Below are 17272 nucleotides of genomic sequence, written 5' to 3'. Positions count from 1 at the left end.
TATCTCCTGAGTGTTTGGATTAAAGGCATATGCCCCACTACCCAGCTAAGACTGGGTTTAAAAATTGTTTATTATTGTTATTATTATTATTAGTGTAAATGACAGGGGGCATATGGAGGTTAGAGTGCAGCTCTGTGAAGCTGGCCCTCATCCTCCACAGTGGGGTTCTTCAGACTTGTGTAGTAAGTACTGAGCCATCTTGTTGACCCATGAGTTGTTTTTTGTTTGTTTGTTTGTTTGAAACAGTGTCTTTCTATGTAGCCCTGGCCAACTTAGAACTTACAATGCAATCCAGGATGGCTTTGAAATGTGAGGGACCCTCCCCAGGCCGTGCCCTTGGGCCAGCTTCTCCACTCCTGTTCTTCCTTCCCCCACACCCTTCTGCACTAGCTAACACCTCATTTTCCCCACTGCCATGTCCTGCACAGCTGCCTCTAGCCTGCACCACCACCACTCATGGACCACAGTGATGACCCTACTCTGTTTGAAGAGTCCAAGACCCTCTTGGGAGGGAGCAGGAACTCTCCATCTGTCTGCTGAGGGCATTTCCAAGGACACCTGTGTTCCTTCAGTGCAGAATTAGAGCTGCTAACTTTTAAACCGCATCTACCCACCTTATCCCTTCCCAGCCTCTAAAAGTATCAAAGCACTGGCTTTGTGGTCATTTCCCCACCCTCCTATGTCCACTCCACATTTAAGTGACTTCTCCCTCCAGGGTCTCTCTGAGCAGATGTCAAATGACAATGTGATTTTTGTCATATGCTCTACCCTTCCAGCATAGTGCCCCCCATTTATTTTAGTTGCCTTCTCTTAGCTATATTTTTTTTTAGTTTTCAGCATAAAACCTTATTTATTTGTTCTACTTAATAAAAAAATAATTAAAGCAATGCACATGACAAAAAGTTCTTCTGGATTGTTGCAACAGATGCAGTTCCGTGGGATAAATACGTTCATGACATTGTGCTTGAACAGCTCTGCTGGCCTCATCTTGTGAGCTTTACTCACACAGTAACTCTCCACTCTGCTGGCCTCCCTTAGCCCCTTCTACCCAACGTCTCTATGATTCCGAGTCTCCTAAATACCACAGTTAATCGTTCAGTGTGTCTTGTTCACTGCTGGGCTCATTTCCCCAGTGTCCCTGGGGTTCATTCATGTTTTTGCGGGGAGTCAGAAGGCCCCTCAGTTCCAAGGCTGAATGACGTGCTTGTATCAATTCATTCAGCTGTTGCTGGATGAATTGCCCATCCTTTTGATAATGGCGATCTTACTGGAGGGGAGGGGAGACTTGAGTGTGCTTTTACCTGCAGTTCTCTGACTGTTATGTTGACCATGTGTCTTGTGTGCATATATGTGTGGTAGTTACTTTTAATTGTCAACATGACATAATCTAGAATTACCTGGGAGAAAAGTCTCAATGAATGACTGTTTAGATCAGTATGATGGCTATTCTTGGCTATCAACTGACTACTTCTGTGCCTTTTAAAAAAAACTAAGTCTCTATCATTCTATTTTATCAATAAAGACTCAGAGAGGTAGATACTGGGGTGCAAACCTGCTAGCTCAGAGAGGCAGATGCTGGGGTGCAAACCTGCTAGCTCAGAGAGGCAGATGCTGGGGTGCAAACCTGCTAGCTCAGAGAGGCGGAGAAATCACCCTGCTGCTTCCTCCTCTGCCCTCTCCCCAAACAAAAACTCCTCCCACGGGATGTCCCTTCCATCTAGTTCCTGGGTGTGTTCTCGCTCTCTGTCCTCCTGACATCATCTACAATCTGTTTTTTCCCTGACAACTGATTGCTTGCTCTGACCTATGGTTGATTTTATTTAATCCTGTTTATAATATTCAAGTGGAGAGCTCTTGGATTTAAGGTGTGTGCTAGAGCTGAGCCACACCACAGCTAGAAGCAGGTCTTTCCAGTAAATAACACAATCCCAGGTTCACAGTGTGATCAGATATTGCAACACTTCCCCTTGTCTAAATAGAAAGGAAAGGTTTTGAGCGTAGCACAGTAAACTGGTGCGGGAGAATTGTCTGTATTCTGTCAATCATGTTCTAAATAAATGCTGATTGGCCAGGCAGGAGGTGTAGGTGGGAAAACCAGACAGGAAGTGGAAATGATGCAAGGAGAGCAGGAGTATTCTGAGGAGGAGGAAGTTGATTCCTCCCACTCTTGCCCAGATCACCGAAGCAGCAGGATGTGAGCTGCCCCACTGAAAAAGGTACTGAGCCACATGGCTAAAATAGATCAGAAAAATGGGTTAATCAAGATGTAAGAGTTAGCTAGTAAAAAGCCTGACCTAACGGGCCAATCAGCTTTTATAACTTACAGAAATCTCTTGTGTGATTTTTCTCTGGGACTAAACAGCTGGGGGAACTGGGAGGTACAGAAACCCCCAACAAACAGGCCTGGCCGCTCATGTTACAGTAAACTCTTTACAGCAGTGAAGTTATTTCTACCAAGTTTTCCACAATGTCCAACTCAGTTATATTTAGCAGTCTTAGGATTAAGAGTTTCTGAGTTTAAAGTTCTGTAAAATGTGCATGTCAGTCTCCTATGAATTCAGCAATTTGAATGACCTGAGCAGTTTTTAGTCCAAAGCTGACCTTTGGGTGGTGATTGTCAGCTTAGTGGTGTTCCCACAATCCAGATGATGGGTTTATCATTACAAAGCCTGGTCATCTTCTTGGAACCACAATCCAGATGGGCTTATCATTAAAGGGCCTGATCATGGGTTTATCATTACAGGGTCTTATCATCTTCTTGGAGAACTCAAAGGGTTGTGTGTGTGTGTGTGTGTGTGTGTGTGTGTGTGTGTGTGTGATCTTCTCCTGATGATTTGTCCTTTTTCTTCAGACATTTCACCTGTCCAGTGGTCTCCAGATTCCTCAGCTGGACACTCTTGTTCTTCTAGAAAGATAAAAGCAAAACCTTGTCCCAACGTGGTGGGGAGGGAGGTTATATCTTTGGTAGATAAAAATGGTTTTTGGCAATAGAAAAGTATTATCTTTCAATTTTAAAAAATTCTTTTGAAAATTTGAAACTAAATATAACTTTGTATGTGTGGATAAATATACCTTAGTATGTGGGGATGAATATACCTTTCTCTTTATATATAAATTCAAGGTTAAACTATATTTATTTTTAGATAACAAAGAGCATTTTCTTTGAATTTTAGTCTGTCTTTTGCAAGCAGCTTTTAAATCACTGTAATTCATATGTGCCTGTTTCTGCTTCACAAGTGTTTGAATTAAAGGCATGTGTCTCCCAAGTGCTGGGATTAAAGGTGTGAACCACTGCCTGGCTATGGATTCTTTATAATAGCTATTCACAGAGTTGTCCTGGTTTAATTTGGTTCTCCATTATCTCTTATTTTTTAGCATCAGAGGTAAACTTTCAAGTTTTTATAATGTGCAATCTATCATTCTTGCTGATTTATTCTGAGTTTTCCTGGCAAATTCAGAATAAATATTTAATATTCTAGTCTTAACTAAACATATTGCCAGTTTGTCCAGGGTTTCATTATTTTCAAATGTTTTGTCTGTCTTGCCTGTATGAGCTACATAATATTTGATGTCTTTGCTAAGTTTGTCTATTTCCATTCCCATCTCCCATGACCAGATATCTTTTCCATTTATCTGCCAGTTAGTAATTTTCCATTTTACTGATAGCTATACAATTGCACAAGCACCATGAACTAGAGAAGATACAGATTTTTATTTTGCCAAAAGGCAAATGTTGGTGGACTCCTTTTTTGTTTTATGAAGAGTCCCCAGTTGCCAATTCACCAATAAATATGATATACCAATAATTAGGGTATCATGTGGTTCAATATTGGTCAAGGCTGCAAGCATGGCTCACCAACAGCCACGAAAGCTGTTCCTGTCCCCGTTGGAAATCAGGTGCCTTTCTAGTAACCCTGGGGAGGGTTTTTAAAATAATCTGTAACATGGTGTGTGGTTTCTATAGTGTACAAACATACCAATTATGAGCCACATCTGAGTTTTGTCCCTGCATGGGGGAATAAAGGCTTGTGTTACCACCATCAGTGACCACCCTGCTCAAATATTTGATCTGAGCTCCAAATCACTCCAGCTCTGAGATATTTAAAATAGTTTGAATTTAAAATTTTTACATCTCTTAACTGTGTTTTTATTACCAAACAACAAAATATGTCTTATAATATTTAAGAAGAAAACTCAAAAGCTGATGTCCAAGATGGTGTGGGCCACGTGGCAATCTACAGTCTAATATTCTAACATGGAATTAAGACACATGTTTTTTTTTTAAAAAAAAAAACATTTTTCTTTCATGCCACTAAGGCAAGTGTGTCTTTGGTAAATTATCATTCAAAAATTTTATCATTTTTATTTTTATTTTTCATGCCTGATCAAATGAAAGACATTTGTTAGTCTTACAAGTTAGTTTGGACTGAATGACCAAGCTGTTTGATGAACCATCACCTCTCTTAATCAAGGGTGTCTTCTATTTGAACCTAGTGTTTATCAGTCTTGATGGTATCCATAGCTTTTCTTCTTCTCCTGTGGAAAGGCAAAACCTTTTCCCCAACATATATACATATACATATATACACCACACACACACACATATAAACCACTGTGTAATCTATCTCTGAGGGTTTTTCTTTTTTTTCTCTGACTTTATTTTTTTATTTTTTTTATTAATTTATAAAAGTTTCCACTTATGCCCCTCCTCTCAATACCCTCCCACTCCCCCCACTCCCTCTCCTCCTCCCTCTCCAGCCCTAAGAGCAGTCAGGGTTTCCTGCCCTGTGGGAAGTTCAAGTTCCTCCCCCCTCCCTCCAGGTCTAGGAAGGTGAGCATCCAAACAGACTAGGATCCCAAAAAGCCAGTACATGCAGAGGAAACAAGTCCCAGTGCCATTATCAATGGCTTCTCAGTCAGCCCCCATGTCAGCCACATTCAGAGAATCTGGTTGGATCACGTGTTCGTTCAGTCCCAGTCCAGCTGGCCTTGGTGAACGCTCATTAGATCCGTCCCCTTGTATCAGTGGGTGATCGCACTTCTGAGGGTTTTTCTTATCCTTGATTATTAAGCATATCTTTTAAAGTGTGATTAGATCTTTCTATAACTGCTTATCCTGTCGGATTATATATGGTATACCTGTAATATGCTTTATGTTGTAATATGCAAAACACGATTTCATTTTACTAGAGACATATGCTGGAGCATTGTCAGTCTTAATTAGTACAGGTATCCCCATAATAACCATAACTTCTAGTAAATGTATAATTACAGAATTAGCCTTTTCAGGATTTAAAGCAGTTGCCCATTAAAATACTGAATATGTATCTACAATACAGCATACTGTAGTGGCATTTCATTTATATTTTAATAAGTCAATAAATAAAGCTTGCCTGAAGGTCAGAGAGTAAAACAGCCCCACTGGTCAGCCTTACAGCCAGGCAGTGGTAACACACACCTTTAATCCCAGTGGTGACACCTTTGGTCATCTCAGTCCTAGACAGGAGGAGACAGCTCTCAGTCTCAGTCTCATTCTGAGATTCCAGGAGGCAGGATTGCCATTTCGAACTGAGTTGAGGTAAGAGCCAGTGGCCGGCTGCTTTGCTTTTCAGATCTTCAGGAAGGCTTTATTTATTAAAATACAAATGAGATGCCACTACAGTGTACATACGTTAATTTTCCGAACTAAGGAAAATGAAACACATCTATTTGTTAAATATCATTTCTTTGGGTACCTTTTGGGTTACTTCCTGCAGATAATAGAGTTGGTTATACAAAGAACAAGTGGGACATTTTGTTATAATTTCCTTGGCTTGTTGCCAAGTGATAGAAAAATGTTCCTTCAAACCTTTGTTGTTAATATGGTGTTTCTTATGAAATTCTGAGGCTTTTAGCACATTTCCCATTAATAACTGATCGATTTCATCAGTACTAGAGGACCTGGTAGACCTGTATAGGACCTGATATGTGTTATATACAAGCGATGATTTCTATTTCTCATTACTTTAGTTGAATAAATAGTGAAATTAATTCTGAATCATTCAGAATAAGTCGATCAATTTCATATGTACAACTTTTTCTGCATATTGAGAGTTCATAACTATATTAAGAGACACAGGAAAATCTAATAATACCATAAAAATTGCATACAGCTCTGACTTTTTAACTGACCATAAGGGCTTTGAGCCACTTTACCTATTTTTCCTGACTCATAATCTACTTTCCCTGATTTATTTGCATAAGTATAGAATGTGAGGGCTCCAGAAATTGGTGTCCTTTTTACTATACAAGGGAGAAACCAATTAGTTCTTTGATATAAACTGAAGTCTCTTGCTTTTGGGGATATTTGTTGCTAATCTCTCTCCCAAAAATTACTGCAAGCTCTTAGTCAGCATTCATTTGCCCATGGTGAGGTAATTTAATCATTAGTAAAATGTACCACAATTTCTGTTGGGTCTATTCCTATTAATTGACAAAGAATTGAAAATTTTTCTTTTCAGAATCAATTCAGAAAACTTTTCTACATAGGTCTTTTAATTTTTTATTCCATGGCCTATGGGGCAGGGGAGTGGCAGGTGGTGGGCAGAATGAAGATGGTGCCACAGACTCCTAGCAAGTGGCAGTGCTGGGAGGTGTGGCCTTGTTGGAGGAAGCGTGCCACAAGGGTGGACTTTGAGATTTCAGATGCCCAAGCCAGGCCCCGTGTGTCTCTCTTTTCCTACAGCCAGCTAATCTGGATGCACTACTCTTAGCTACTTCTCCAGCATCATGGCCGCCTGCATGCATCCATGGCCCCCACCATGAAAATAATGGACTAACGCTCTGAACTTGTAATCTGCCCTCAATTAAATGTCTTCCTCATAAGAGCTACCATGGTCATGGCATTTCTTCACAGCAATAAAACCAGTACAGTATGTTCACACGTGAGCACTTCCATGCCCAAGCATGCAGAGGTGAGAGGCCGCACACTGGGGATCTTCCTCTCTCACCCTCTGCCTTATTCATTGAGCCATGGTCTCTCACTGAATCTGGAGCCCTCTGTTTGGGTTGGACTGGCTGGCCACAGAGCCCCATGGGTCTGCTTGTCCACCCCGACTGCCCCTCGTGCTGGGATTACAGATGCTGCTGTCTTTCGTGTGTACTGGGTTCCGGACACAGGTGCTCACGCTGGACGGCGAGTACTCTGCTCATCCCTTCCTCGCCCACCCAACACTGGGCTTTGTTTTGCGCTTCTCTGATTAATAAAATTAACCATGTTTTGCATATTTTATCGGTCATCTTTACATTTTCTTTGAAGAAATGTCTATTTAAGGCCTTTGAATATTTTTTAATCAAGGTATTTGGTTTCTTTTGCTGGATTTAAGGAATTCTCTGTGTATTGTGGATATTATCTGTTACCAGATATATAATTTGAAAATACATTCCCCGACTCCATGGGTTGCCACTTTGATAAGGTGATAAGTTTTTTGAAGCACAAAATTGTTTGGTTTTCATGAGGTCTGATATGTGTCTTTTTTCTTCTGTGCCTTTGGTTGCAAAGCCTAGAAATCACTGTCGGGAGGCTTTCCTGTATTCTCTCTCAGAGTTTTATGCATTTTAGGTCTTTTATTCATTTTAAGTTAATTTTTGTGTATGGTCCTTAGGTTTAAGTATGACCAAATGAAGTCAAGTTCAAACTCTTTCTGGCCCATGTTATGGTGTGTATCATTTTCCCAATGCATGGCTGAGATTGGTCTTTGCACTCCTTAAAACATAAACATTTGAACACACAGTGGGATTGTCTATGCTCTTCCTCTGGTCTATAGGTGGGGAAGCATTCGGTGTAGCAGCTGTGGGCGTGGCTGTGGCTGTGGTCGTGGCCACTGAAATCTACCCTACATTGTACATTTGTTGACACTTAGGATGTAGTGGAAGCAATGTCAGAGTTTATTAAAGGAAAAGTTTGGCTCAATAGAGTTGAGAGTGGGGGAGATGCACTGAGGAAAAAAATGGTAGGCTGTACGAAGGGCAGATGCAGGCTGCACCAAGGGCGGATGCAGGCTGCACCAAGGTTGGGTGTGACTTCTCAAGGGAGTTCCTGCTCCGACTGGGAGAGTTAGTTTATGGGCAAATGCTAAATGGAAGGACTATTCAGGGGCTAGCAGGAAACTCCAAGAATAACTCTGACTCCTGGACCAGAGTTTACCTCCTTTTCTGTCCTCTTACAGGGTTTCCTGGATGTGTCACAGTGACAAATCAGTGCTGGCAGTGGCTGGTTTTCCAGGGCTGATAATTCTGTGATAACCATTGTGATGAAGCCGAGAGCACTGAGAGGTCACCCTGGTGGGTGTGCTGGCCCCAGTTTGGCAGGAGCGCACACATGGCATCCTAAACATCTCTTCAGTGTTGTGAGTTTCAAGCCACCTTACCATCTGCCCTTTTTCTTTCCTATGCCTGACTAGCCTCCCTCATTTCCCCCTCAAAGGACTCCATCCCTCCTCATCGATGTTGAAGGGAACAGAGTCCATTTCCCACATCTACCTCTGTCTGATGCCACCAGTGAGGGAAGAGCACCCTGGCCACCTGATCTATGGGAAGCAGAGATGTTGGGGGCAACTCTGAAGTTGGGATGGAGACGGTTGGAAGCTCATCCATGCCATCATTTCACCTTGAGCTGTGGACACTCGCTAGAGAATGCTCACCTTACAGGATTTAATGCAGAAGCCAGGTACAAGAAGCAGAGTAACCGTCATCAAAGAGCCTACGAGTGGCCGGCTTCTGTCTGGTTTAGCGAAGGCAGCTTGTATTGCCATGGTATTTGGGTGTGGGCTTTATTACATTAAAGGGGATCTGGAGAGTGGGGATATAGCTTGCGAGTATGAGGACCTGAGTTTCATTCTAGAACCCACATAAAAAAATTCTGGGTATAGGAGTGGGTCCTCGTAACCCCAGTACAGGGGAGGCAGAGTCAGGCAGATCCCCAGGGCTTGTTGGACAGCCCAGAGGAACAGTAAGCTCCAGACCATGCCTTAAAAGTTCCAACACTTTTTCAAGAAAACCATAAGCATTAATGAGCATAGTACTTGGGGTGGGCTTCAACAGCGATAGAGAAAACACATGATGATTGGTATATTCATGGGCCCCGGGGTGATGTTTCACTGCATGTGTGTGCAATGTGGAACAGTGAATAAGAGCACTCTGTATCCCCACCACATTAGACATTCACTGTCACATCCCATGGGCTCGTCCCATGGGGAGAGCGAGGACAAGCTCTCCCTGTGTCTGGTGACTTCGGGAAAACGTGTGTGCTGAAGGGGTCTGGGGAGCACTCGGTAAAGGACTTTGTGCACTGATGTAGTCACACTGACGGTGATGGGAACGCAGTCCTGTGGGTGGGGACGAAGTCCTCAACACAGTCTGGCACCTGGAACCTTCTCAGATGCTGGCTCCTTCCTTCGCTTCCTTCATTAACATAGGTTGATGTCCTTTGACTAAAGTGTGTCTTTCTGAGGGCTGCATTTCGAATCTCACTAATCAGCCAGCTCGGCAACCGTTGTCCCGGAGCTGTCTGTTACCCACTCTGCTTCCAAGGTGTCTGAGGAGAAGTGCTGGGACTCACCTCAGCTTTGCTTCTCTGGGATAAATGTCTGATGTGGGATTCCCCTCTGTATGCCACAGCCGGAACCAATGTGCAGCCTCTGTCTACAAACGTCTGCTGGGCTTACCATTGTTACATCATAGTATATGTCCCTGGGCCCTTGTTACCCGTGGCCTTTCCTGGGCCCCTGTTACCCGTGGCCTTCTTTGGACCCCTGTTATCCCAGCCTTCCCTGGGCCCCTGTTACCTGTGGCCTTCTCTGGTCCTCTGTTACCAGTGGCCTTCCCTGGTCCCATTACCCATGGCCTTCTCTGGGCCCCTCTTACTCCAGCCTTTCCTGGGCCTCTGTAACCTGTGGACTTTCCTGAATTTCCTCTAGGGTGTAACTTGTGTTAGTTGATTTTCTTGGTGCTGTGGCAACACTAACTTTAGGGAGGAAAGGTTCACATCGGCTTAGAAGGTGACACAGCCTACCACGGAGGGGAAGGCATGGCCACAGGAGTGAGTATCTGGGACTTCTGACTTGATCACATCTTGGAGGAACCAGAAACAGAGTGGACAGGGAGGAGGGCCAGGCAACCGACCTCTGAAGATCCACCTCTAGTGGCACAAGACCTCTGGTGAGGCTCTATGTCCTAAAGTTTCTGAGATATTCCAAAACAGCATTCAAATGTGTGAGCTGTGGGGAACACTTCTCATTCACATACAAGAGCCGTAGTATTGCTGAGTGCAGTGGCCTTGCTAGGCTGCTGCTCTGCTGACCTAAAGGATCGCCCTTGTCCATGTGGCCACGATGATGTGCCAGTGTCTGCAGCTCCTCTGTGTAAAGAAGAGACGGGCAAAGGATTAGCACCATCCGTATCTTTTTAAAGGCACAGCCCAGCAATGTCACACTTTCTTCTGCTGATAGTCTATCCTGTGCTGGGGATGTAGCTCCATGGGAGAAGGCATGACTGTCAAGGCTCCACAAGGAAAACAAACCAATGGCCATCCCTTAACTGCAAACGGGTTGGGAGTCTGATTAGCATTTGCTATCTTGTCATAGAGAGGAGCTAATTGTAACTAACGGTCCCTGCCTATCCTAGTCAGGGTGTGCTGCTGGACCAAGAGACGGCTAACTTCTCGAGAAACTTCTTTAGCACATAGGTTCAGAGACTTGCCTGGCCCTGCATAGGCTCTGGCTCCTGCCTGGTGGTGCATATGCAGAACAAGGCTTACACCATGAGACAGAAAGCATGGAAGCAGAGGTGGCACAGTACATCCTTCACAGATAAACCCCCAGTGCCGTAAGGGCCTATTACTGGTCCTGCCTCTTAGAAGTCCACTCCTTCCTTCAGTACTTCCACCCAGGTACCAAACCACCAGTCACGAGTCACTCCTTCCAGAAACGCACTTCTGACCATTGGGAGGGACACAAGCAGCCTGTAAGCAGCCTATCTTGTTTCCTCAGCCAAGCTACAGAATCCAGCCAAATGCTGCCATCTTTCATAGAAAGTTCTAGACGAATGATAAAGACCAAGAACATACAGACAGGCTGGAAATGTGGACAGAGTCCCAGCTCCTGTGTGTCTTGCTTGTCATCGGGAGCCGCTCACCATGCTGACCATGGCTGGCAATGGCCCTGAGATCAGAGCCCTCTGGGACAGCGCTGGGGACTGAGCCCCCACTTCATTTGCTAGGATGGCTGTCGGGGAGCCACTGGAGATGAACCTTATGAACATCATCTAACACAGCAGCTACCAAGAGGTCTGAGCACCTCAGAGGACAAATAAGACAAACTGTGGACAAGGCATACGTCTAAATCAAAACTATTTTTGAAAGCCTCATTCTTTGAGAAGATTCCTCCTGGATGTGTTTTATAAATAGGGCACTAGAATACATTTGTCATCTCTAAGCTTAGAAAACAGCTTTCTACTGAGAGTTTATGCTCAGGATTTTTGCTAACTAGGACACATGACAAAGAGAGTCTGAGGGCTCGATGTGATGACACACCTTTAATCCCAGTACCCAGGAGACAGAGGATCTCCATGAGTTTGAGGCCAGCCTTGGCTAAATCACAAGTTCAGGACAGCTTGGGCTACATAATGAGACTCTGTCACAGAGCGGGAGGAGGGAGGAGGGCAGTGGCGGGAGAGGGAGGGAGGAGCTAATCTCACAGTAAGGACTTTGGAGAGTCCCTGTCCACACCTACCCACATTGGCCCAGAACAGGCGCTTATCTCCAGAAGTTTAAGTAGTAGTGACTGCGCGTATCAGGTATGGAGGGTGTGTGTGAATGGCTGTGACCTATGGAGGCCAGAAGACAACTTCAGGTGTATGTATGTATGTATGTATGTATGTATGTATGTATGTATGGCCTGCCCAGAGCTTCCCAAGTAGAAGAACTGGCCAGTGGCCTTGTGAGAACCCACCTGTTTCTAGCTAGTTCCATGGATGGTAGGGACAGATGAGGTCCTTGTGATTGCAAGGCTTTACCGAATGACATGATGGCATTTGTTCAGTGAATTAAGAGGCATAGCACCAGAAATGTAAAAATGTGTCTGGTCCAATTGTCCTGCACAGCACAGCTTCCTGCAGCCCGACGCAGGACTGACAGCCAACAGTGTTCTGGGGGCTCCTGGCTTCACCTAAGTGTTTCATTCTCTATCCAGTTTGGTTCACTGTCCCCAAAATTCACTTGACCTCTTGGGAAAAAACAAAGCATCAGAACCCAAGAATATCACCCATGGACAAATAAAATGCACGCAGAGAGAGAACTGCTTTTCTTTCTTTCCCTTTCTTTCTCTTTCTCTCTCTCTCTCTCTCTCTCTCTCTCTCTCTCTCTCTCTCTCTCTCTCTCTTTCTTTCTTATTTTAGTTTTTGTTTTTGTTTTTTGTTTTTGTTTCTTCGAGACAGGGCTTCTCTGTAGCTTTGGAGCCTGTCCTGGAACTACGTCTTGTAGACCAGGCTAGGCTTGTACTCACAGAGATCCGCCTGTCTCTGCCTCCCAAGTGCTGAGATTAAAGGCGTGTGCCACCACTGCCCGGTTGGAACTGCCTTTCATGTGGTTCCTGGGGCTGCTGGGGCCATGGCAACAATCCCAGCTGGCTCATAGGTGCAGTGCAGGTGACGATACTGACAGAAGTCAGTACAGGGTCATTAGGTCACCAAGAACCTGGGGAGGCCCACGTATGCCTACATGAGTGCTCCTAAGAGGATCACTGTGACCCACATCGTCTCTCACACTCCCTGCTGTCTTTGCTGCCCACCACAGTCTGATGCAACAGAGCAGTGAGCACAGGCACCATCTTAGCCACAGGAAAGCAGCAATTGAGGGGATGGCTCCTGAGGCTCCGTGGTACTGAACAAGGCAGAGCTGGGCAGCACAAACTGTTGGCCCAATGGTGACTCTCCGTTGCTGTCTTCCCTCTTTGTAAGAGTTATTTATTTTATTGTATGTGCATGAGTGTTATACCTACATGGATGTATGTATTGCACCATGTGCATGCCTGGTGCTCATGGAGGTCAGAAGAGGGCACCAGATACCCTGGAACTAGATGTGGATGGTTTTGAGCTTCATGTAGGCTCTGGGAATTGAACCCCAGGCTTCTGCAAGATCTCTTACTTACTGAGTCACCTGTCCAGCTCTGTCTTCCCTCTCACTGGATCTATTTCCATCCATCTGGTAACCCAGCCAATGTGTATTCGGCGCTGCTCTGGGAGCTGAGACTCCAGGTGGAGGGAAGTGGGAACGAGTTATTGTGACAGACGTGGCTAGTCCAGAGTCTGAGGGTGACTGTTGGTGACTCAAAGGCAGGGGTGTGGAAAAGGGGTACCTCACCAGTGTAAATGGGGTGACCTGGAAGGTCCTTGATGATAGCACAATAATGTAGAAGACCTCCAAGAGTTCAGGAACAAGTGTGGTGGTCACAGGCCAGCGTTCCCCAGCCTTATACTGAGGACATGTTAAATTGCATCATCCCCAATTGAAGGAATGGGTGTCGTATGTGTTGTGGATGGTTCACCTGCCCACTGTAGACTGGTGAACATTATCTCTGATTTCAGTAGCATCCCCACCCCAGCCACACACACACACACACACACACACACACACACACACACACAAACACACAGTGAGGATAATCCGCACAGCCATCCTCGGGGAAATTGGCATGCTTCCTCATGATAACAGTGTTCTCAGGGCAGTGGCTGCAGCTTCTGCAGGGAGCCAGTGTTGGTCCTGGAATATTAGCCCGCAAGAGCACTAGTCCCCATCTCATACTGGACACGTCAGCTCCCCTTCCCCTCCCTGCTTCTCTCCTTCTTCCTCTTTGTTCTCCCCTTTCCTGCCTCCTCTCTTCCTGTTTCCTGGTAGTGGCACTATGTATGTAGCCCAGGCTAGCCTCAAACTCTTTATCCTCCGGCTTTACCTTCTCAAGTGTTGGGTTTAGAGGCATGCCCCACATGCCTGGAACTAGGCTGACTTCTGAGGAGTACATACCCAAAGGCAAGATTGCTGAGTCACAGGCTAGGTGCGCATTTGGCATTAGTTCTCCAAAGCATGCACATCTCCTCCCTAGAGGTGGAGGAAAGGAGGGGAGCAGGATCAGAGAGTAGCTGGAAGGCTGTGGGGTCCCAGGAGAGAGCTAGAGAGGAGTTGGGCTTGGGGTGCAGCTGGGTTTGAGTGGTGTGTGGCTTTCTTCCGAGGCCCCTGGAACAGATGCCAGAATGTGCTGCTTAAAGTAACAATGGTTCAGCCACCTAAAGGTGCAGAGTCAACGCAGGAGACCTGACCACTGAGGCTTCAGGGAGGAACCCTCCCTTGCTCTTCCAGCTTCCAGTGTTAAAGTTCTTGGTGTCCCTTGACAATAGCTGTGCGCCTCTTATCTTCGCCTGCCTTCCTGTGGACCCTCTTCTAAGAACGCCAGGCATTACATCCAGGACCCACTAAACTTCATCTCTACTCACATTGGAAAGTCTGGCGGACCTGTGGGTTTAGAGCAACACTGAAGGACCTGCTCTCAGAGTGTGAGAGGCAGAGCAAAGGGACGTGGCTGAGGCCCTGCTGTGATGGGAAAAGAGACAGGGAGACTCCACATGACTCGAGCGTTACTGACTGAGGAACCTTGTCATGGCAGGGGAGGCTACAGGCAGAGTAGGAGCATGGCTGTGAGCTATGTCTGAGCAGAACCAGCTTGAAAGAGTGGCTCAGACCTCCATGGGGAGCGTTTGTGCTTGTGTACAGTGTGCAGAGCCTTGGGTGACACCGTCCAGGGAGAATACACCCAGACCGGCCCAATGTCATCAAAGGGCTTCACAACACTCAGGGAAAGAGCAGGCCGCATTTCCAGGCCCAGCCTTTATGCTGCAGGGATAAATCAGAGTCGTGTTGTGTGCTCAGCAAACTGGGCAGTCGCCTGCCTGTCTCACCTAACTGCTGCTGAGCAAGACAGAGAGAGGCTTGTAGGATCCAGCACCAGGAAATGTTAGCTCTGTGTCCATCTTGGTTTTGTTTTCTAGAAGGGCTGAGCAGCCTCCACAGAGAGGTTCCTGAAGAGCACCCAGCAGTGCTGAAGAACCCAGGGGCAACCTTGACCTGCCGGAAGCTTCTCCTCTCAGGGTAGATTCCAGGCCTACCCCAGGATTTACAGTCATATGAATGGGACCTTAACACCAACGAGGTTGAAAAGGCCAATATGTCACCTCCATTCATGGAGCACCTGATGGTCAGATGTGAGCCGAAAATGTAATGGACAGGACAGAGTCTCAGAATCTGCCCTTGGCTCTGATGGCGTCGTCATGGGCAGCTGTGTAGAGAAACAAGGATGCCTGTGTCTTAACTGAGAAGAAGCAAAGGGGGAGCGATGTGAGGGGTTGGGGGGGGGTGTCCTTGCGCCATCCTTAACCTCTAGAAGAGAAATGGCAGCCATGGAGCTGCATAAATAGGTAAACAAACTTCAAAGGCAAGTTCATGCTATGGGGTTCAGAGAGACTGCTGGGAGAGACTTCAGAACACTAAGGAGGATGTCTTCAATGACCTGTCCTCAAGGCTCAGGGGACCGGCAGCAGAGAGATTGTAAGAGCTGGGAGGTGACGGAGGACTTCAAGGACACGTGTCTTCCAGACTCCACAGGGTTGACAAGCACGAGCTCACAGACTGTGGCAGCATGCACGGGCTGCATGGGTTCAAGCCAGATAAGGTCCCAGTACTAAGAGGGGGATGTGGACACAGGCTCCCATCCCTAACCAAGAAGCTATCTACAACTGACGCCCACTGGTGAAGGAAAAGCCATTTATTCCAATGGAGTCTCACTGGGTCTGTCAGCCACACCCCAGGGCAGGTCCACACCCAGTGGATGAATAACCAATACAGAATAACTCACTGATGCTTCTGAAGACTTTTTGTCTCATTTTGCTTTGTTTGGCCATTTGTGTATGTGTTAATTGGTCTTTTGTTTATTTGATTTTCATTTTTGTGAGATTATTTGTGTGTGTGTCTCTTGTTTGTGTTTGTTTTAGGGGTGGAAGAATGTAAGGATAGGTGGGCAATGAGGTGGGAGGATCTCGGAGTGATTGGGGGAGGAAATGATCAAAATATATGAAAAATATTGTTTTTCAATAAAAAGTTTAAAATAGGAGACTGCTGTGGAGGGAATGGTGGTAGCTTGGAGGGCCAAAGAAGGTTTATCTTCAAAAATGACCTTGAAGTTAGATCTGACAGATGGATGAATGGGGCACAGAAAGCAGGATGGACCAGCACATGCTGAGGGCCTGGGTTAGAGAAAGACATGGCATGTGTGGGGCCTAGAACAGGAGGCTGAAGGTAAAGGGAATGAGGGTGAGAAAGACACAAGGTGAACTGGAAAAACAATCTCAGGGCAAAGCCTTGAAATAGCACAGAAGGGATCGGCAGACACGAGAACGGACACAGAGCTCACAGAGCACCTGGTGGATGTCTGCCCTGGACTCCTAAGGTCTACAAATCTGCTGCATGGAATACTCAGCTTCCTGCTCCTCTGCTGTGGCCCCAGCCCAGGAGAGGGTGTGGGGACTTCAGGAGCCGTTGCCCTAAGGGGCACAGGACTGGTTGCAACGAGTCTTCTATGGGTAGTGATGTTATTCAGGGTCCTCCAAAATGGCAGTACTTGTGACAATGCCCTAAACAGATGGGATGTTAACGGATACACAGACGTCTAACTCTAGTATTCCTCAGGAGTCTCCTAAAGCGGTTTCTGCTTACCAGGGCAATTACCTCAGGCAGCATCTAGTTCCTGCCTGTAAAACATCGAAGGGTCCCATCCTGCAAGTTAGCATAAAGTCCACTTAATTTTCCACCATTTGCTTCTCTCCACTCCCCTTCAACACACACACACACAAACACGCTGAGAGAACGTCTTGGCGGTTTGATCCCCAATAAACCTTTCTACCCACTGAGTGGTGTCGTGTGGTAGCTCTGCGGCACCTTCAGTTACAGGACTCACTGAGGAGCTGAAAGGGAAGAGTGTCCTGAAGACCAGGAGCTGGGAACTGAAGCCATAGGGCTGACAGAGGGGAGGCCAGCAGGACTCTGGACCAGCAGCCACCACACGCAGACTCTCTCCCAGGGCCACGGTGGCTCCTGACATCAGTTGCTGGTGCTTTTATCTATTGTGGTAGGGTGGTGTGGGTTTCCCTGGCAAAGGCAGACCAGCCAGAGAAGGTTATATTGTGTCTGGCT

General features: G+C 46.0%; 1 long non-coding RNA gene across 1 annotated transcript; it reads left to right on the top strand.

Moving 5' to 3' along the window:
- The first annotated feature begins 2140 nt into the window (after nucleotides 1-2140).
- On the top strand, nucleotides 2141-8847 carry LOC125399691 (uncharacterized). The gene is made up of 2 exons (XR_015003474.2): nucleotides 2141-2216; nucleotides 8208-8847. It is a non-coding gene; the product is annotated as an uncharacterized LOC125399691 (long non-coding RNA).
- Nucleotides 8848-17272: the final 8425 nt, after the last annotated feature.

The sequence above is a fragment of the Myodes glareolus genome, chromosome 9 (assembly GCF_982192425.1).
Source record: "Myodes glareolus chromosome 9, mMyoGla1.1, whole genome shotgun sequence".
In the NCBI taxonomy this organism is placed as follows: Eukaryota; Metazoa; Chordata; class Mammalia; order Rodentia; family Cricetidae; genus Myodes; species Myodes glareolus.
This window is presented reverse-complemented; position numbering and strand designations above follow the sequence as displayed.